Source organism: Eleginops maclovinus, chromosome 20 (genome assembly GCF_036324505.1).
Source record: "Eleginops maclovinus isolate JMC-PN-2008 ecotype Puerto Natales chromosome 20, JC_Emac_rtc_rv5, whole genome shotgun sequence".
NCBI lineage: Eukaryota > Metazoa > Chordata > Actinopteri > Perciformes > Eleginopidae > Eleginops > Eleginops maclovinus.
Genome location: NC_086368.1, coordinates 3,977,236 through 4,000,144, shown reverse-complemented (window position 1 = coordinate 4,000,144; position 22,909 = coordinate 3,977,236). Strand labels below are relative to the sequence as shown.

General features: G+C 39.7%; 2 protein-coding genes across 2 annotated transcripts in view; both read right to left on the bottom strand.

Moving 5' to 3' along the window:
• The window catches only part of LOC134882547 (serum amyloid P-component-like), a 230,139-nt gene extending 220,896 nt beyond the window's left edge, over window positions 1-9,243 (bottom strand). Inside the window, exon 1 of the mRNA XM_063910328.1 lies at window positions 9,240-9,243. The gene's annotated coding sequence lies outside the window, so the exon portion shown is untranslated. The remainder of the gene's footprint in view (window positions 1-9,239) is intronic.
• raly (RALY heterogeneous nuclear ribonucleoprotein) overlaps window positions 1-22,909 on the bottom strand; it is a 144,181-nt gene that overhangs the window by 111,529 nt on the left and 9,743 nt on the right. The gene's annotated exons all lie outside the window — the stretch shown is intronic.

Here is a 22,909-nt window from a genome sequence, read left to right as displayed (position 1 = left end):
TGCAATTTGTATTCCCATGTTTGTGTTGTTCGGTGCAACTGCAAAACCAAACGTCTCTGACTGCGTTAGCCAGTTTAAATTGAATTCTGCCTCCGACCCGGAGTTCTGAATAAGAGGAAGAGAGACACAACGGGGTGGAAGGGAAAGGAAGAACTACCACCCAGACCAGGTGGACACACACACACACACACACACACATACACACACACACACACACACAATCCATTATAGTACATCTACGGTAATGGAAGGATAATAACACTAGTAGGTTTCACACATTATTTTGTGTGTGCGTGTGTGCGTGTGTGCGTGTGTGTGTGTGTGGTATTCCATCCAGTCAGAGTGTTTCCTGGCAATAAACACACATAACTGCTGATTGGCCAAGGCTTTTTTTTTTTTTCTACAACCATTTTGAGATGGATGGACAGCTGGCAGGACAAAAACGTGCTTGTCTATTTTCATTCATGAATCTGTAATTTCTAGATCTAAAATTAATGTAGTGCTTGATACCATGAGTTTTTAGAATTAAATAAATGAACCTTATTACATTAGAGTCGCTGTGCCAAGTTCCCTTTCATCCTGGACATCATTTTCTTGGACGGAACAAACTTCCTCCTCCTGAAAGCAGTCACAGACAGTTGGAAACAGACTGAATGTTTTGCAGTAGCCACAAAGTCAATTACGACATGCAGCTGTTGATCCGCCAGCTGTTTTGAGTTTTTTTTCTGACGTGCGATGGGAATAAATCTTGGAGATTCTCGTTATGTTTTCTCTTACCTTGGCAAGTTAACTTTCATTTTTAAATAAGACTCGATCATCGGCCCAGGATACCTCACCAAAACAGCTTTGTTCCTCATCTTCAACAACTCCACTCCGCCTACGTCTTCTCAACTTTCGTCATTTCCATTTTTGACAGTTCATTAACATCTTTCCGTACGCAACTCTCTATCATTTTTGTCATTTGGTCTCTTCAACTGTGTTAAACAACAAATATCCGATGGCATGATGTCACATATATGACAGTCAATGTTTCCATATCCAGGCTTTCACGTCTGCATTTCAAACACAGAAGTTAGCATAGCAAGAGCTTCCTCGACAAAACGCCAATGTAATTTTCCATTGGATGTTGGAATGCTGCAGAGAATAAGCTCTTTGGCAAAGAAGAGGATCATCTCCACACATTAACACCACTTTATAGTAATTGAAGCATTAACCAAAAGTAAAATGCTTACTGTAGGAACTACAGCACGCTCACATCACTTAGGTCACCATCGCTACGCTACAGGCGGTTAATGTTCTAAAAAGGTGTGATGACATTAAGACACTTGTTAGCAATCGCCGTTTTTGACACATCGAAGCGTCAGACATATGTTGTAGAACAAACACGAACATCTTGTCAGCTTGCATTAACCATATAGCTTATTTCAGGCAGCAAACGAAAACATTATTCAGAAAACCATCAACTTTGAGACGAGTAAACCAGACGTGCCAAAATGCTGACTCATTTGCAGGTTTTAAGAAGCGTTCCTGCACCACTCCATACCCCATATAATGTCTAAACAGGCTCTAAACGTTCAAAACAGCAGCATGTCTTGAGAAATAAAAAGATCAGCGTAGTAAAGCAAAACTGCAAAACATTTGAAATCCAACAAATGGATTAAAATCTGTGTGACACAAATGTACCAGTGCTAATGTAATAACTCCACACAGTGCCTTTCTAAATGTTTCCTCAGGTGGCTTCAGCATCCTCGCAGTTTAATATGATGCGACAGGAGGAAAATCTTCTCGCTCCGAGTTGTCAGCAGCAGTGTGAGGGCGACAGACCCACACTGACAACGCAAAATCTCATTAAGGAAGCTTGTTAAGAGACCCTTCATTAAAGGGAGGACTTTCAACCCAAAAACAGATGCTGAAGTTCAACTGATTAGTCAAAAACAATATGAGACATGCAGGAACTGTGACATGCGACAACAAAGCGTGTGTCAAAGGTTTAAGAGTTGAATAACTTAGTGTCTGTTCCTCTGTGCTGCGCAGTTCTTGATCATCTACATTCACAGGATCATTAGCAGAGAGGCGCTGACACTTAGTACTTTATTTTCTTGGAAACTTTTGTTGAATTGTGTCATTGTGTTGTTGGGTGCAGTCACAGTGTAAACCATCAGGGATGGAAGTTATTACATCTTAAATGTTTCTAAATATTCATGGAGATCCTGGAGTTTGTATTGTTTCTGATGGGTGACAAACTAAATGGAAAAATCCAAAAAAAGTGTACACCAGTCTGTACATTTGTACTGTGGGAATGATGACGATTTAATGAGGGGGCTAAAAAGTTTTGTATAAATTGTCGTTCCAAAATATTTGGAAGGCATTTATGCGTTTTTACCAGAGAAATGACTTGCCAGTGCAGCATGTGGCCCACTGACTGATTCACAACACACCTTTTTATGACATGTTAAACTTGGTTTTGCTTCAGTGTTGGTCCTCGATGTTGTTTATTTTACTTGAAAACAATGCTGCTGAATGACAAGTTACATGTACAAATGTGCTGTCTGAGCATAGGTGATCACAAAGTGTCCTAAATCTTTACAATTTGAAACACTCACAGAGAAATAATCCAAAGTCCTGTTATTTTATTTTGGCTAACTTACTTCGATTTCTGACCTGCAACATTCATGTCCACCAATTTTCACAGCTCTAATAAACCAACTCTATACTAAACTACCCAGCACCAAACGCCTCGTAAAAAGTGGAAAATCTAGCCAAATGTTTTTCTGTTTCATAGATTTCAAAATTCACAATTGAGTTGTTTACTGACGTATGTTATGTCATAGAAAAATTATCTCCTAATCTTTTGTTAACCACACACCTTATTTCAGGCTTCTAACCACTAATACATTCACAAACCATTGACTTTGAAACAAGGGAACGGGCAAGTGGACTCATTACTGCACCACAAACAAAACCATCTGAGAAATAAACCACAATTATTCTTATTTGTAACCTCCATGTTGTTTCTTTCCCAACTTGGGAGAAGACCTTGAAAAGTAACGTATGAGATGACCATGTGGACATTTTTTGAAAATGTGAATTGGGTCGCAAATTTACATTGGGTTACCACTCCCACATCTATAATTTCCCTCTGCTTTAAAGTGTTAACAGCTTTATTTCTAGTTATGCAACCGCTGACTTCACTGTCCCCCCCAAACATAAACAACACCAATTCCTCCTTGCCCATCTTTACACACACACAAAGACACACACACCATTGATAAAGTGAAGCCGACAGTAATCAGATGCATCCAGAAAGGTCAAGGCTCTCGCATTTCCATGCGGAGTCTTTCACTGCCTTAACATATTACTCAATGGATTAAATTCAATAACCTCGTTCCCATACACATATGATTGAGCAATCCATTTTAATACCATTCACAGCATTAATAGGAACCCCACTTTAATGTGTATGCATTATTCACAGCTTGACTACAGTGTGTGTTTCTGCATATTCACATAATCAAAGATGCTCCGACGTCCAGAGAATGTGATGGAATTATCTTTGCTGACAACGCGATAGAGAGAATTATATGATAGGGAGACAACAAGACACTGACAACAGACGGCAACCTTCAAATCACCCTACATATATTATATAAGGCTGTTAAGAGACTTTTGATTATTGCATCCAATCCCTATCAACCCAATGTCAACCTAGTTTTTATCTAGCAATCATTTTATGGAAGTGTCTCGACAATTAGTGGATGGATTGCTATGATCCCTCTGACCTTTCCTCTATTGCAATCAGCAGTTTAAGAGTTTTCTCTGTCCAATACTTTGTTTTTTAACCAAATATTAGTTTAATGACGTTCCCATTACCATCACCACCACTTTCTGTTTGGTGGTACTTGGTACCAGAATAATTAAATCAACTTTTGCTTTCAATGATTTGTCAAATAATATGTCAATTAGTTAAGTAATTAATTTAGTAACAATCATAGGAACATTTTCGAAAATATCACAAAAGAATTAGAAGACTAACTAACCCAATATCACTATGAAATATCCATTAAAAAAACATCCAACAACCAGAACAAAACAAAATGTTCCTTTCAACACAACTGTTGTTGTTTTTACCACGTCTCGTTTTGCTGTGCAAAATACTTTCCTAGGTAAGTGGATGCATGGTTAAAATAAAGCACTCTCCACTTGGGAAACTGTGTTCAAGTCCCATGTTAACCTCAACATTGACTTGTTGTGCTTTACTTTGTTACTTCTTTTACGTTCTTAATTAACTCTTGTTAAGTGACAAATGTACTTATTTTAAACGGAACCACAATGCCTGCCGCAGTACTTTAGATGCCTAAACCTAACCAATTGATACTGTTGCGTAAGAAACTGAAAACCAAAGTAAAGTTTATTTGGAAAGAGATCAATGCATGTAATTAGGTGAAAAAATACATTCCCAGACACTCACAAAGCGAAAACGTACACGCTATCCCGGATACGTACAAAACTGATGCTAGACAGGTACCTCGAGCATTTGGACTAAGGATGTGTTGCCATGTCATTGTTTTTCACACTATTGCTTATCTTCAGTCTGTGTTCATGTCAATCTTGGCTCTGTGATGCCTTAGGTGACAAACCGTGTTGTGTTAACTTGGCATTTAAACCAAATTTGACCTGAATAGAATCAGACAGAACCTTCTGCTCGCTGCTTTGACCTTTCAGTAGACTCCATGCTTCTCTAATCTTGTAACTGAGAACTGCAGAACTGGATGCAAAAAAAGCAAAAGAGAAAGCACAACGACCATTTTTAAACGGCATTCCGAGCTTCTCTGCATATACAGTACAAGTGTACTTCTGGTTTGTAAATTCTGGGAATTATCTTAAAACATGCAGAAATTGGCTTTATTCTTTATTTAGTTAAAAAAGAAAATAGGTTGAGGGCATGTCTATCGTGTCTTTTTTTGTTTTTTTTACTGAAACTGAGACCATTTTCCTGAGGATTCTCCTATTTTAATGTTGGCAGAAATATTTAACCGATTGTAAAATATTTAAACGTGCACAAATTTACCTATATGACGGGAACTGAATAACTTAATAAGTCTTGCTGATGAAGATTAAATCACAATTTCCAATCAAACCAGAATCCTGTTACGGTATGCTGTATATTTTGGTTATCTGGTTTAGTTGGGTATTCAACTTACTTCCTACTATAGTGCCGTTTTCTTTGATGAATCAAATTATTTTACTTTGAACTTTTTCCAGGCAACATAAAAGCATCACTTACATCCTAAGCTTTCTTTCTCCTCGATCAGGGCTGAGTGGATCTTTTCAGGTGAAATGAAAAAGAAATCACAGTTCAGTTTGTGTCTGCTACCAGGAAACTTCTTAATATTTCATGCACAATTCTAGGACATTTAACCTCCTGACTGCATATTCCCACTTCATATATCAGAAAAACCAACAAACTGAGCATCAGTACCTCGGTTTGACCTTTCAGCAGAGCCAAGCGCTCGTGTGTTTAATCCCTTTATGAAGTGCCGTGGGGGGGGGTGAAGGATATAGGGATCCTGAAGTGTTGTGAAGTGTGGAAGCTGTGCAAAGGGGCCACAGACCTTCATTATTATGGAGCAGAGCAGAGTGTGGGATATGGAAATGTTGCTGGTTCCACATGAATTACAGAAAAGATTATGTGACTTCATATCAGGTTTGTTAATAACGCATAATCATTGCCTTTTTCGTCATGATTCAATCATTTTCAAATGATTCATGCGAATGGGCTCTGGGCCACACACAAGAAGTAATGAGAAATGTATAGACAGTGAGAGAAATATAAAATATTGTCGGCCTCACCATGAGCTTAGCATTGTCGAAGTAACAGAACCATAGCACTAATACGTAAATGTTTGGGACTTCATTTAAAGGAGAAAAACCATTACAGAATCTAGGGCCGTGTCTCTATTCGGATTCCCTCCTTAGTACATCACCATCTTGTACATTGTGAATTTCAACAGTGTAGTGTTGTGTCGCACTAAGCTACTGTGCCCTACGCGGAAAGAACAATAGTTAGTGTTAGGTAGTTGGCTACGTTATTGTTTGTGTTTGCAAACCATTACGGACTGCTCAATAAAGCCAATTAAATAAATGGTTGCTTCTTTTCATTCCAGTATAGTCACACACAGCTGCTGTGCCATAATCTGAAGACGTCGATGTTAGCTAACTAGCTAGCTAGCTACGTCAGCGCTAGCCACGTCAGCGCTAGCTACGTCAGCGTTCACGGAGGCATATCATTACAGACTGCTCTATTAACCAAACAACATAATGCGGTTTTCTTTTAGTATAGGAGTAAAGTGCTCCGTGTGTGAAATACAAAAATAAAAACGACTTTAAATTGAAATATCACAACCAGGAATTACAGTAGTTCTCATATCAAGTAAAAGCTGCCGGTGAGAGTTTTTGAATGAAATGCAATCTACATTTGTCTGGAAAGGAGATAAACACTGATGACATTTCCCCTGCCAGTGTTATAGTACTGAGTGTACAGGGCGGGTACAGAGAGGAACAAGATGGAAAGACAAATATTGTTCTCTTTTCAGCTTGAAAGTGTGAATAATGGGCACCGAAATCATGTTTGACGGATAGGGCTTTTGTGTTAGATGAAAACCGAGCAGTTTGTGGACAACAATATCTGAAAGAACAGGTTCAGTGTGGAGAGGTCGGCAAGATAAGAACATGTTCAGAGCAGAAAGAGATGAAAGAAGCACAAAAATGGAAGCAGAAAAAAGTGGTTATATTGTACTTCAATCCTCAAGTTGATTTTCGGTTTGTTCTGTACAGATATTGCATTATTCTGTTTTTCTAACACAAAAAATATAGTTTTGGACATATTTTATTTTATTTAAAGGTTCTTACATGATTTGAGTCTGTTTCAACATTCAAAATATATACATAAAATGTGTGTGAATGTGGATCTTATTATCTGGTCAAGCGTTTCTAGCCTAAAAAAACAGCCCCTGCAGGCTTTATACTTGATATTTAGCTGCAACCAGGTCAATCAGGGGCCACCTTTTTGGCTCTTGGAGGATGAGATTTGAAATATATGTTGTTAGCTGTCGCAGAAGCCTTTTTTCTGCTAAATCTGGATAATCATTACGAGAACAATGACACCACAGTGACTTGTCAGGAATAGAGAAAGGTAAGCCTTTGAACGTCCAAACATGAAGATGACATTAGCCAAATTCACATTTTTTATTTGACCTTTTTTTTTAAAAAGCCCTCTGTATTGACATCCGGCATATTGACAACAATGGTGAAGAATGAAATAGTTTAATTAATGTATTTTACTTTCTAACTCATGAACATGTTAATCACATTATGTGTCTATAGCAGTGGCGAGCCCTGACTTTTATACGAGGATAAGCCTGACCCCCTCTTCCCTAATCGAAAATTTAAAAAACTCCAGCCTTAAGACGCTAATCAAGCCTTATCAAAGCAACAGAGAGAGAGGAGTAATTAAAACATTTTTTTTAAAGAATTGTTTATTAAGCCAAACGTTTTATTTACAAATTAAAATACAAATAATCATATCATCACACATGCTGCGTGTACTTCAGCGATATATTGAAACAACCACCCGGGGTGCAAAACGCATGAATGACAGTGATTCATCCCGTAGGTCAGCGTTTCTCAAACTATGGGCCGCAGACCGGCGCTGGTCCGTGACGAGGAAGCTGCCGGTCCGCAGAGCGGCTGCGCCAGTGCAATTATGCTCCGTATTAAAAATCTCAGTGCGTCTGTCACTGCAGTCCCCGCCCCCTTGACTGAATGTCTTGCTTCAAGATTCTAGAAATGTTAGAAAGCCCACAAATTGACATTATAAGTTTGTTTAGTGATGTTATAAGTGTCTCCTTAATGCCCGCGGTGATTTGAGCAGTTACATGTGTATGACGTCATCGGAGCTGCCGTGCCTGTGTGCGGGTGAAATGTTCAACCTGTTTTACTTTATGACGGTGGATGAAACGACAGCGCTTGTCCTCTGTTTTTCCCTCAACATTTCCTTTACTGAACTGCTGTTTAGTGCTGTGCTTAAATACATAAAGGTGAGTTCATTTGTGCAATGTAAATTTGCCAGTGTTTATGTGTAGCCTAATAAGTAGCAAATACGGATCTGTGTTGGCAGTAGGCCTAATGTCTCTAGCTTGTTAAAGGTGCCTTTCCATTCCACGTATCTGTGAGAGACAGCGTTTTCTCACCTCACAGCAACAAAGACAAAATACCCCAATTGGCTTGCCTCAGAAAACTCGCTTCGAGTGGCCTTGCCGTCATGTCTTGCTTGTTTCGACCACTTAGTTGCGAGAAAGCAGATGCACCTGTAACAGGTCCCGGGCGGGAGGCCTGTAGACAGGTTATATTTTTGTGTCTGTAAAAGAACAGTTCAATAAAGGGACAGGCAACAGCTTAGTGCTTAGCTCTCTCGCTTCCGTCAGACTTTATTTTAACACAAATTGTTATTCTAATAATATTCATCTTCCTAACTCCAAACCCAAATCACATATAATCACAAACATCTTTGGTCTGCTGCTTACAGCTTTAGTGACTGCACTATTAGTTACACATACATTTTAGGATTAACAGTAATCCCTGTTTAGCATAATGCTAACCACATATAATGGGTAACCCCCATAAGGAATATGACACCGCTAGCGAGTTAGCATTACATTACTGAACTTAAACCAAACGCTATACATGCACACAAAACGGACTTTCAGAACATATTCTCAGCCAGACAGTTTATTAGACATAACAGGAAGTCAACCAAATGAACACAATCATGAGCCTTAAAATAAGACAATGCTACGTCAAATTGAATACACATTTTACCACATGCACAGCAAGCTAAGCTAGCTCACGTGGCCGTAACGATGTTGTTCTGAATGTGTTTACTTAAAATAAACAAAGTAAACCCTGACAACGAAAACACAGACGGCATTTACATTTACCCCATTCCGAGTTACTTTTTACCTCATAAATGTACCTTTGCCCGTTACTAACCTGTAAAACAACAGTTCAATAAAGGGACAGGCAACAGGTTAGTGCTTAGCTCTCTCGCTTCCGTCAGACTGAAGACGAGAGTGCGCTTCTACCCACACCAAACCGTCCCACCGAGCAGACCAGTCTTTTCGTGCCAGAGACGCCACTGCTGCCGTAGGAGGCTCATGTTTTACTCTCATCTAATTGACGTTAGATCGGATGCTAACAAGCCAATTTTCCACTAGTTTGACAGCGGGCGGAACTTGTCATAAAGTCTGTGATGAAGCCCACCCATTTAGAGGGAAGATATGATTGGACATTACAATTGTGACAATTGTAATGTCATTTGACATTACTCTCTGGTTGAGTTACTACAGCTGGGCCCACCAATCACCTCCTATCTTCTCAGTAACAGCAGTGGCGGCCAAAGGAGCTTCTTTCATTTAACCCTTCACACTCCAACAGAAACTGAATAGGCAGATTTTAAAGATTTATTTCTTTGGAAATGTTATTTTAATTACAATTAAATCAAGTTATTTAGGTAAAACTAATTAAAAATATAACAAAAATGTGTTGTTATATTTTGAATTAGTTCTGGCACTGGTTTATAGAAAATCACATTATGTGTCTATAGAAAATAATCCAGTTCACATATGTCATATTAAGTGTGGAATATGGAACAAATAATGGGGCTGTTGATGGTTTGAGTCTCATTGAAAAAAATGGTTACACACACACAAGCAGGTCGACAACACATATAAGATCACATGAACCCTGATGCTACATAAGCATCTTCCCTGTGTTTGAGGAGGTGAGCTGATGTCTGCTCTGTGATTTGTGAGGCTGTTTTCAGTGCAGAGGCAGCAGGAACAGATTAAACTATAACTCAGCCCTTCAGGGAGCAGCAGCACATATATGCATGAGGCATTGTGGCTGCAAATGCACACATCACACACCTAAAGAAAAAAAAACACATAAGGGCTGCATCAGATTCACATCGATGCTCAACAAACTGCTACTAAACTGAGGCAATTCAGAATTCCTTTCTGCCTATATTTACTGTACCCTTCCCCTTCCTGCCTTTCGTTCGTTCACAAAAGCTTATACAATGTTTAAATCATAGCAGCAAAAATAAAGCACCTAGCCAAGGGCGACATTACTAACTCAGTGATATGAAATCAGTCACAGACGAACAAGATGCAAACACACATGTTGGAGCAGATTTATACTCAAGCAGCACTCAGAGTCATTCAAAGCATCCTTTCTTCCCTGAGTCTTCCAGTATTTCTTATTAAGCCTTCTCTTTTCCATGAACTGTCTTTAACCCCTTCATCTACAGCACTCGCTATTTAAAAACACAAAGAATATCAACATCTAAAATGGTCACAAAAAAGTTCTGCCGACAGATGATGATTTTCCCGTGAGTGGAGAAGTCTTGGAGTGAGCTCGCATTTTCATTCTGTTTTTGTAGAATGGATTTATTGTACATTGAGAAATACAAAATAACATTACAGGCTTTTAAAGCTACAGCCTTAAAACTCTCAAAACTACCTAAACTAACAGTTGTACCGTTCCTTTCTCTTTTTGTGTCTTATGCCTACCAAATGTGTTGTGTTTCTGTCTGGGTTCTGTATGAGTAATAAGCCACTTTGTGCTTATCTGTTAAGCAATTTCTGTCCAGGCTCTCGACACTCGACTCTCAAAGCTGTTTCTACCGAATATGATATTTAAAGACAAATCCTACACTTATTTGGTCCAGGTGTATGCAAAACTAATTCATGTATGTTCATTCGAGTTCTATTTGCCTCATGGCACTAACATTTGATATGTTAAGAAAAGTTAAGATTGGACGAGTGTTGGGCAGCCAGACATAAATAAGCCTTGAGTGTGAGTCAGCGGGTGTGGGCTGCAGGAGCAGACCTTGTGTTTATGGCTAAAAGCATGTCATCACATCACTGGGCCTCAGTATGCTTCAGTAAGTGCTCCTCGGATAATCAATCAGCATCTCAAAGCCTCTTTATGCACTTATTTTTTCTTTGGTAGGGTTACACTGTGGGGGAAAACCAAACCCAGATTCACTCTTGTTTTGGGACAAGCTTTTCTATTGTTGCATTTTTAGGTCACTGTGTACGCCGTATTTGTTGCTCTCTGTTGGATTGTGCTTAAGATGTAGCAGAAAGGTCTCAAAGACAGAAACAAAGGATTCCATGCGGAAGTAACGGACGTTTCACACTGATTGATACCGGATGAAAGCTGTGATAATTGGCTAATGGATTTGTACCTCTGCAGCATCCATTGGTCTGAACTGCAAACGCACTCATTCACACCTTTTTTTTAACCTTTTGATTGTCATATCTGGTTTTGCAGTTTGAGTTAAATTGTGTTTCTGGGTGCATACTGTATTTTGATCTTTTGACAATCATACATTTGGTGAAATACAGCAATATGAGTTTGATGAAAATGAATTGAATATCTTTGATTGGAACCATTTGTGCATTTTTGTAGCTAGGTTAGCCCGACTGTCCCTCCATCTGATATTAACCTTTTGATGGAATAGAACGTTAAATATTCTCTTGTATAGGGCACTGTTAACATTGTATATGTTTGGGATAAAACCTAAGTACACAAGGTGATTTGATAGAAAGCCCCAGAACTGCTTCTCATGGGACCTTCCTATGTGATCATATTTCAGAAATATGGTACCCTGTGGTTCATGCTAAATGGTTTCTTGGTTGTTCATGCATTTACTTAAGCACTAGTAGGATTTTAGTTTTGCTGGCTAAGCAAATCACAATTTGTTGTATTTCTTATTAAATACTCATCAGTGATATGGATTTAGTGAAATGGATAAAGGTGTATAATACAACAGCTAAAGGTAAGTTTAGAAAAGTAAATCACTTTACTGTAATGGAGTCGGTTGAATCCCGAAAGATATCATCTAACCAAACATCTGACATGATATCGAATCCCTTACATCAATGAGTATGAAAACGATTTTCTTTCTTACTTCCTTCCTTCTTCACATCTTTCCTACCTCTAACTTTCCTGCCTCCTTTCCTTCCTTGTGTCCTTTCATTGCATCCCTCCCTTAATGAATCTACATTGACTCCTCTCTCAGAGCATCCTGAGGCATATTGGTGATGGAAAGCCAACCTGATTGAAATGCCATCCTCCCTTCAATTTTTCTATCTTTCCTGCATTCATTCGCTGTAAATGAGGATATCGACAACCTAGAGAGAAAGGTTAATTCGGCCAAATTGAGGAGCTTTCTGTTACGATTCTTCCTGCCTTCTTTCTGTCACTCAATCAATTAAACTGCCACAGCACAGCGACTGTAATGATTATGTAATCATGAAGAGCTCGCACTGGAAATTGGCTTTCTGTCTTTTTCTATATCTAAGTTGTGAAGATGCTTACCTACGACAGTCTTTGATTAAACAAAGCAAAAGGAAACACACACACACACACACACACACACATACACACACAAATACAGACTACAGTAAACTTTGATGCAGTTAACCCTCTCCAGATAAAACAGTCATGTGAGATTAGCATTTCTGAGAGAAAAATGTGTTTGATTTAGCTCCCTCTTGTTTGTGTAAAACAAAATACCCATCCGGCACCTGAAGGGTCTTGTTATTTAATATTCAATATGATAATCCTGGAATATTGTTGTGTTTTAAGGGGTTTATTTACAGTAAGCCAGGTCAGGAGATGTTGAGGACCTGTACTCCAAAAACAAAAATACGAATGCGCTAACTAAAGATTAAGATGGACTTCCCAGCTGTTTCTATCGGCCTGGTTTGACTTCCTTAAATGATTCCTAACAGGACATTTTTAATATAATAATATGGATACAAACTTTTGGGGTTTTTGCCCTCTTCTGTTGTGTGTTCTATAGGTTGTTGTGCATGTAAATGGTCGGCAAAGGCTAAAATCCCTGTGTTCCCTCCAGAGTTAGTTTCTCTCCCCCCTGAAATGAACCTGAAAATGTCTCCTTGAGTACATGTATACATAGAAATAGATAGGTAAAATAAAACTCCTTTCATCCTGACTTATCTGCTCCTTTAACTTCCTCCTTTACAGTTATGCAGGGTTCCTAATATTGTTTGAGCCTGTCTTAATTGTTGGAGCATGTTATCAATGGTCCTTTCACATCATGAAACCATTGTTTAATTTTAGGTTTATATTTCCCTGCAGAAACATTTTGCCTCTCTTTGCACTCTTTACTGCTTTACCCCTCCTGACTGTATCCATCACAACAGCTAATAAAACACTTTGGTGGATGCTGGTCTCCTGAGGGAAAAATAACCCTTGACACTGATGAAGAAAGATATATAGAGAGATGGAATCTACTTATTGAAAAGTGGATGTGTCATACGTTTTGCTGACCAGCACATTTCCCCTTTTATGGATTGAGAAGGCAATCTTTCTGAAATTATGAAAAAAATCCTTCAGCTTTCATATTTAAGTGAAAAATGTATGAGAGCCCCCTCCCTAGGGTATTTGTTTAATTTAATGAGAACCAATTTATTCTCCACTGAGCAGACTGAGAGGTCAGCAGAGTCCACACAGCTTTTATCACTAAGGAGAAGTAAAGTTTGAAACACTGAAACTCCTCCGCTCCGTCAGTGAGCTCACTTGATCAGCACCAGTTTGTGTTACTGTATGAACGGTTTGGTATCTCTTGTATGCTGTGCATGCACTTGTAATGTGTCTATATTTCAATTAACAAACATATGATGTGGTTTGGTGTGTTGCGCTTTGAGCTACCCACCGAAGCCGTATATAACCACGGCTTCAACGAGTGCTTACTTTGGCACATGTAAACAGTGGGTATATTTAATCTTCTATCTTTTTTCACACAATAAAAGTTATATTTTTTAAAAAGCTTATTAAGAAGCGGCAAAATCAGGACACGCTGTGATTTGACATTTAACGGTGTGTGAATGTGTGTGAACGCTAGTCTGCCTGGGAAAAGTTAGGTTTAACACCGGGTAGAGCCCAGATGCGTCCCTAATAAATGCATACCTGCAAACTCAGAAGGGCTGAAAAAGGTGACAAACTAAACTGTTGTAGGGGGGTCTGGGGGCATCCCCCCAGCCAAATTTAGCTATTTTAACATGTAAATTAAGCATTCTGGTGTACTCCCATAAGAAAATAAAGGGAAAAGACAACCTTTTCTTATGGTAACACATTTATTGACCCGTAAACTGGTCAGTTAAAAACATTTTGAATGGGAAAAGCATTCAGGACAGGTAAACAGTAAATCCCATTGGCCAAATTTGGCAACATATCAACATAATATTATTTTCATTGTTTCCTCCTTTTGGCCTGGACAAGCCTTTCAAGGGCCCGTTTTCGCTGCTTGGCAATGTGCCTCTTTCGGGCCACACTATCGTTCTCCACCACCTCTGCCTTATTACTAGCAGCACGGGTAGATGGCTGGCAGCCAAACTCAACCCTCCTTTCTCTGATTACAAGCTGATTTTCCTGTCGTTGGGCTTTGTCCCTAGTTCCAGCTGCACTAACGTTAGAACACAACCTCCTATCTACCTCCCCAAACTTCAAATCATCCCTTCTGAACATTTCCACCCCAGTCTGGTTCCTGGTCTGCAAAGTGTATTTAACAGTGTGCACAGCACTGAGGGTGGAGATCTTCATTGATGTTGATCGTTGATCAATGATGGTCCCCATGACACTGAAGGAAGACTCAACCAGGGCACCATGGAACATTGAGAGGGCAGCCTTGACTGCCTGACACAGTGCAGGGTACTGCCCTGTATTGAAGACGACGGCCCACCACTTGACTCTCCATGCTGAAAACTGGGAAGCGCCTGGTCAACATTGAAACGCAGAATTTCTTGGTCTGTGTCAGCATCTGGGGACAGCAGGTGACCCATCATATGTATGAGCTTCCTCAAATATATTCTCTTCATAGCTCTGACCAAAACGACCTGTACTCTCGCTTTATACACGTTGCCTAGCAACGCCGCGCATGCGCATTATATCCTGCTCCGCTCCGAGTTATAGTAGTAGGCTATTCATGGGAAACGCATGAACAGCACGTTAAGATCTCGGCCAAGTCGTCATTAAAAGCAGTTCTTCATTATTTAAGTTAAGCGGCGGTAACGCCAGTGTTAAACAAGGTGTTAAACACGCAAATGCCGGTTGGTGTGCGTACGGTACTGAGTGTTTATCGGTCCACGGCCGTAATGAACGTGTCGCATTGGTCCATATGTAATGCGCACGTTCTGTTGTTCCCATTGGCATAGAGCTATTGAACATTAATTTTAACAAAGGATACGGATAACATATAGCCCACGGCAGTTTTGTCATTGTATGTATAGCCTATATTTGTATTACGCTATCATCATTCAACATGTAGAATGAACGTGTAATCTATAGAGTCGATTTACATAGATAATTCACAACCATGAACCTAATCTGGATCTTAAACCTGCCAATTGCCAACAATTGTTACTACATATAAAATATGTTTTCGTTTTTAGATCGCGTGTTTCAAAGGCATCTGCGTCTTGTGTACATAACACAGCGCAATATGAATGCTGTCATTTCCAACAGTGAAGCGTTATATGTGCTTACTGTAAACTAACTCTACACACGGTCGCCAGCGTTTGTAGATTTTGTTCGTAACTCCAAACTTTTCGTAGCCACTAAAAAGTTGATGAATGCGAAACCGAAATAATTGATCCGAACGGATCACGGATCACCCGTTGCACCACTACTAGCTACTCACTAAACCACACACGGATGTGTATTTGTTCATTACGTGTTCGTTTTCATCCCTCTCATATCTGACCACAATGACACAGCCGCCAGTAATATCAGGTAACAGGACGGATGCTGTGGAGATTAGCCTTCACAAACGCATTCTGTTCGCATTGAACGAGGTGACGTAGAACGGGTCTAGCTAGGCTAACTTTAACACAATTCACTGAGGTTAGCTAGCAACCTAACAAGCTGATAAGCTTAAGCATGTTAATACACTTTATTTGGCTCAAATAATTTTACTTCAGCAACGTTAAAATGATACAGCATACAATGTTTTTGCCAGATTACCTGCTACTAGATTTACCTCAAAACTTGTATCTGTAATTGTCCAGAAGAACCACTCGCTGACGACTGAGCACTCCACTCCAAGAGGGACCGATGGGTAAAACGCGCGCTGTGGTTTATCTTGCTTATGATTGGTCGGTGGTCGTGGAACGCGAGTCATTTCAACAAAGATTTTATTTATTGTGAAGATAGCAAACTTGTTTCTTGCTCATTATACAGTCCGTTATACAGTCTATGGTTGGTTGGTCGGTCAGCCCCCCCCCCCCCTCCTAAAAATCTACACGATTCACGTCAATGACATATTTTGAGTTGAAAACGGCGAATTTCGCCGAAAGGTGACTAGTTTGCAGGTATGTAAATGTGTGTTAATGGGTGAATTTTGACTTGTCAGTGGCGGTGCGTCAATAGTGGGCGCTTGGGCGCCGCCCACCCTGACTTTTTGAGTTAAAAAACGTTATATATACAACATAATTGAAATAAGAAATGTACCGTGTTTATGGGTTAAATGTGTATGGGAGACCACTGTCAAGAACCGCTAAAATGTGTCCGGACATAATATATTGCCATTCGCCTTTTCTGAGAATAGGCAGGTCGGCTACCGTCCGTGGGCGCCGATAACATGGGAGTCTATAGGAGAGCTTATACTTTTCTCAGTCATTTTAGCAAGGATAGCTTTTCATTGGGGGATGAAACTTAGATCTGTGGGCGCTAATCTTTGCGCCCACAGCCAATGGCATTGTTTCTTAGTTCAATGTGACATTCTTAGATACGCGATTGGACTATTTCGGCGAATCAGCATCGTTATCATTCCCTAACCACAAGCGTAAAGAGCAGCACCGTAGCTAGCTGAAACTTAGATTGAGTGAATATGGCGACATCGATGGCTGAGAACTCCGTGCAAGCTCTACTTAAAACACCGTTTCATCGACTATCAGATGTCGAAAAGAAGAAATTGAAAGACTTGGGACCCGAGCGTCCGGATTTAAACATTCAACAGACGACCACTGATCGCGGGAGAACCCACACTCGGACTTTCTCCTCAAACTTGTATGCTAAGCGGAATTGGTTAGCTGGTTGTACAGTGAGCAATGCCTTTTTTTGTTTCCCTTGTCTGTTATTTCAAAGTCCTGGGACTGAAACACTTTGGACTACAACCGGGATGAAGGATCTAAAGCACTTCACACAAAAATGTAAGAAGCACGAATGTGGCCGCAGCCACCTAACCAACTGTCTTAAGCTAAACCTCTAAAAAAGTGCTATTTAAACCGTGCCGCCCAACTGCGCCCCCCCCAAAAAAATGTTCACCAGCCGCCACTGTGACTTGTGTATGGTAAAACACAACGATTGGAGAAGTGCTACACACTATGAATACAGTTATTTTACCAAGGATGATAGGCTTAGTTGTGATATCTCTACTATATTTATTTCAAATTTGCCACACTTGCAATTATTATTACCTTTTTAATAAGCAGACTATAATCAGACAGGATATATTATGTTATTTTATTACTTAAGACATTTTTATGTAGTTGTGAAACAGTGTTTCCACACAGCTTAAAGAGTAAAATATTCAAATATCTGACAGGGACTGCAGAGAATCTTAAGCGGTCCTGTTATGGGTTTGTCATGGGTTGGCTGCGGTTGGCGAGACGTCCCAGCAACCGCATTTATAAAAAAGGTAATGGCAACCCAAAACTCCACGGCACAGTGTGAATTGACATGGTCAAAACACCTTTTGAAAATGCCTTGGAGGATTAAACTGCACTTAAAATCTTTCAATATACTCTCATTATCACACACAAATGAGAAGTGCTACAGATTGATAGAAAAGTCTCCAAATGTAAAAAAAAAAAAAACGTTTTGCAAAAGAACTACACGTCAGGCCAGGTTGGGAGGGTTACTTGAAAGACTTGTGCTTTTACACTTATACAAATAATGTATTCTGTAACCTGATCTGACTAATGTCACCTGATTACTTCGTTTCTGTTGGATTACCTCAATATCAAATGCAATGCAAATAAATACTGGGGGAAAAATACATTTCGATATATAGAAAAAACAACAAACAAGATTTTTAGAAAAAAAAGAGATTTATATTGATAAGAAAAGCTGCCTTTCATGAAGCATATTCAGGGAGCAGCCTATACAGCAAGACTGAAACACATGAACATATACTACGGTTTAAAAAAGCATAAATCAAATCTGAGCTGACAGAAAATGCTCCGTTTTAGTTCAATACACACAGTTAAACTCACACACACTATTTTATGAACATATAGGTTTGCTGAATTAAAACAGAACAAATTTACCAAAGAGAGTAAGAACCATAAAGCAGATTCAGGCAGTAGGCGTATAGATTCACACTTAAAAACTGATCCTGTTCCAACAAATACTATATTCTCTTTTTAGGTTTTTAATAACATTGTAATGCGGCTAGTAATTTTATAGAAATGTAACATTGATCTGAATACATCTTGTTTTATGTAACTGTCAGGGAATACAGTTTGCTTTTTGTATCCTGATTATGTAATCCCTTACAGGTAATCTGTTACTTCCCAAGCCTGAGTATGACTAACCTGACACAACTAAGTATTCAGACATCCTTGACACTGTATGGTGGCTGCGTGTGAGGACCTGGATTTGGGATGAATGAACGGATGATAGATGGAGGGATTGCGAGCCAAAGTATTTGGCAGCAATGGAGCTTTAGGTATCGACAGCCCAATGCTTCATGGAATAATGTGCATCACTAATGCAGCCAAGTGGAAAAGCACACAGACAGGCAGTGGAACGAGTTACCTGCAGATAATGAGACCGGTTGATAATTATCATCATTTACATCTCTCTCTCTCTCTCTCTCTCTCTCTCTCTCTCTCTCTCTCTCTCTCTCTCTCTCTCTCTCCTTAATGAGCCCATGTTAGTTAGCATGAGCTAAAGGTCAAAACAATCCGGCTTTCTCCAGTTTCATTCTGCACTGCGTTTCCCAGAGATCAACTGTCAATCAAACTGTGTGGGTGGGAGGATGTTGGTGGCTGGTGTCACTTACGGCAGAACCAACAGTGGTGCTTTCTGCTTAAAGCCATTCTGATCATCATTTAACTTCTTGTTTATTTTTATGCCTGCATTTGTCATGTATTTGTTATGGTTTTACTGCATTTGTAAAAATGTGTAAAGTCAATAAATATATTGGTTTTTGAGGATACGTAGTTGTGATTTTCTTCATTCTTGAATTATGTTTTACCTCGGATCTGTTTTATTTTTTTATCCATCAATTTGAAACATATTTTAGTTTATTCATCATGTACTTTTTAGGTTTATTGTAATGATTCATTGCTGACTTGTGTTTAATTCCATTATCTATCTGGTTATATGTGTATTAATTTGTATTAACAATAAACTGTATATCTCTAGGCTATAACAGAACTGCGTCAATCTCAAATAATCAATAATCAATAAATGTGTTGTAGTACAGTACATATCATACATACCGCCACAACCTATGCAATTATCACTACAGTGGCCTTTGGTCCAATAAATTGTTTTATGTTTTTAATATTATGACATTTGTGTTGTAGAACTGTATTTCAATGTTTTTTTCATTGTAATTTTTATGGCTGCATTAAATCATGTGGGACAGAAAATGGAAATGAGCCAATGATGATACACACACACACACACACACACACACACACACAGACACACACAGACAGACACACACACACACACACACACACACACACATACACACACACACACACACACACACACACACACACCGACACATACACACACACACACACACACACACACACACACACACACACACACACACACACACACACACACACACACACACACACACACACACACAATTAACTATAATCATATTATTACATTACAAACACACATGGCTGAAATTCATGATTGTGTGTATGTGTGTGGGTGTGTGGGTGTGGGTGCAGGGTCATATTAATTATAAGCTTAATAATTAGCTTTTTATCAGTTCAGCAGCAGAAGGTCAGAGCAGAGCAGGTAATGAAGCTGAACACACTTGTGCTCTGCTGGTGGGAAACGGGACTGACCAATCAGATGGCTTCATTAGACACCAGCTCCTTAAAACTCTTACTGTTAACGTCGTTTCCAGCTTCGGTCCTTTGTTCCTTCTCTCCCCATGAGGTGGTAAGGAGCCTCAGAAAGTGTTCTTTACGAACCCAAAGTTAAAACTGAAATATTTCAAAAACGTTTGAACAGATGGCATACACTGTTGCAGACATCCAAATTGCCCACATGATGAATCATTATTGTGTTGGTAATGCCCTCAAGTTCTCTCAAGAGGTGGACATTTGTAATTTTAAGTTAAACTGCTCAAGAAGTTGTGGGTAAGGGACACGCGGTGAGGTCAATGGATGAGAAAAACTGGCTAGTATCAGAGTCAGATTTACACACACATATGAACCCCATAGAGGTAGCTCTAATGCATGTTCAATAGAGAGGATACTTTCCAATTTAAAGAAATATTTCAGGTTTGATATAACCTTTTTTCTTTTTATGCAGCAGCTTTCAACTTTTTTGCTAATGGTAAGGGAGACTGATCATCAGTTACCTAGGTTTAAGAAAAGTCCCCCTCCCACGGGGCTTTTTCATTGCAGTTTTATAATGGGACAGGCGAACCTATATATCTTTTACACAAATGTGAAAAAGGTAACCTGGACGATGGTAGACGAGAACATGTAATTAAAGTGTCTTCAAACATCACATTGCTGACTTACAAATACAGTAACAGGCAGGCACAGCCGAGTTTACAATAATATAAAGTGAAGTGGATGCAGCATCGCATACATCACATCTTTCCTATAAAGGTTGCTCAGTGGCGCATGAAGCCAAAATGGCTTGCCTCTCGAGAATAAAGATACCCATATCTGGGCCCGAGGAGAGTGCACACTTGAGTTTTCACTGAAGCCCCGCCTCCAATATGCAGCATTTAGTCACAATTCTTTACCATTGCAAGTCACTGGGAAAAAGTATTGTTCGGCCAAAATGACGTCATGGACTGACAAAGATGATGTAGTACATTTAGGGCGGTGGTGGTGAGGTCCATAGGGGCCTGGCTCAGGAACCGGAAGGTCACCAGTTCAAGTCCCGAAACACCAAGTGCTACCGAGGTGTCCCTGAGCAAGACACCGTTCCATACACTACTCCCCGCGCACCTGTAGAGGGACACTACAGCCCTCTGCTCCTCACACTAGGATGGTTCAAACGTAGAATGTAAATGTTCCTTCTTCTCTTAATAATATTGCTATATTTGGTTGATTCTGCTTTACTTCAGTTTCCGATGCAGGACTTTTACTTGGAACAGAGTATTTCTACAGTTTGTAATTGTATTTTTACTTAACTAAAGTATCTGAATACTTCTTCCATCACTGATCATCCTCTTCTCTTCTTCCCCCTCCTCTGTGTTTCCTTCTCCTCTCCTTTCTTGTCTCCTTCCTCGCTCCATTCCTCCTTTAAACCCTCTATCAGGTCATGTAGGAGGTTGTTTGACTAATCTTTGAATGGCTTAGTAACATTTCGAGAAATGTTTTCCAACTAGACTGAATCTATAATTCAACACCAGCCTTGCTTTATCAGTCATTAGACCTGCATGCACGCACACACACACACACACACACACACACACACACACACACACACACACACACACACACACACACACACACACACACACACACACACACACACACACACACACACACACACACACACACACACACACACATCTCTAAAAGCTCTCCTCTTACACCATCACTCCTCTGCTTTTCATCAGTGCCGTGGTTCTCTCCTTGATCTCGTCTTATCCTTATTCTTCTTCTTCCACCATATCTTCTGCATCATTACTTCCTCTTTTCATCAATCTTTCCTACCTTCCTTAGTTCAACATTTCCTTTCTCCTTCTCAACTTTTCCCCTCGTGTCTGTACTCTGCTCTCCCTTCTCTTCCTCCTTCAGCCTTCATGTGCTTTTCTGTTTTGGGCTTAGCGAAAACAAGCCATGTTGTAACAACATATCACCACCTTTATGACGGACTAGCTTCCCCACCTTCAATATTTTAGTTTGACATTGTTTTTATCAAAAGCAACCGGAAAATCCTTTTCTCACACTTGGTACGAATGAGCTTCACCCAATCTTTGGATCTGTGATATGACCGTTACCATCTGCTAAAAATGGCCAAAATCTAGCTTCACCTCAAACTCCTACAGTGATGTCCCTAGTGCTTTCCTGAACAGATTAATCAACTTCAAGTCGGCCAAAAAAGATGGTGGTTTCCAATGTTTTTTCTGGAGGAGGCCACATAAATTGGCAACTGGTCACTCCCAATTGGAATCAGTTGAAAAAAGACACGGGAGAGTAAAGTGTTTCCAGCTTAATGTCTGACAAACAAAGCCCATATATAAAGTGGACTGAAACGTCAAGTGAAAGAAATGACAAACAAGACAGACAGTACAGAGGGAGGGAGATTCAAAGAGAGAGGAGGAAGAAAGAAAACAGATAATCATGAGGTAATGGGGGAGGAGGGGGAGGTTTCAATCTGTTTCTGTCTTTCTGCTGAATCAGGGAAGTACCTAAGATTTTAAATGTCAGGACTCCTGAGCACACACACACACACACACACACACACACACACACACAGTGCATGTTGGGGCAAAGACAGAGCAAGGGTAATTCGCATTAATGAGAGTTTAGTTGATTTTTTGGAGGAGAAGCTGGAGAGAGATCATGAACAGAGGAGAGAGGAGAGAGAT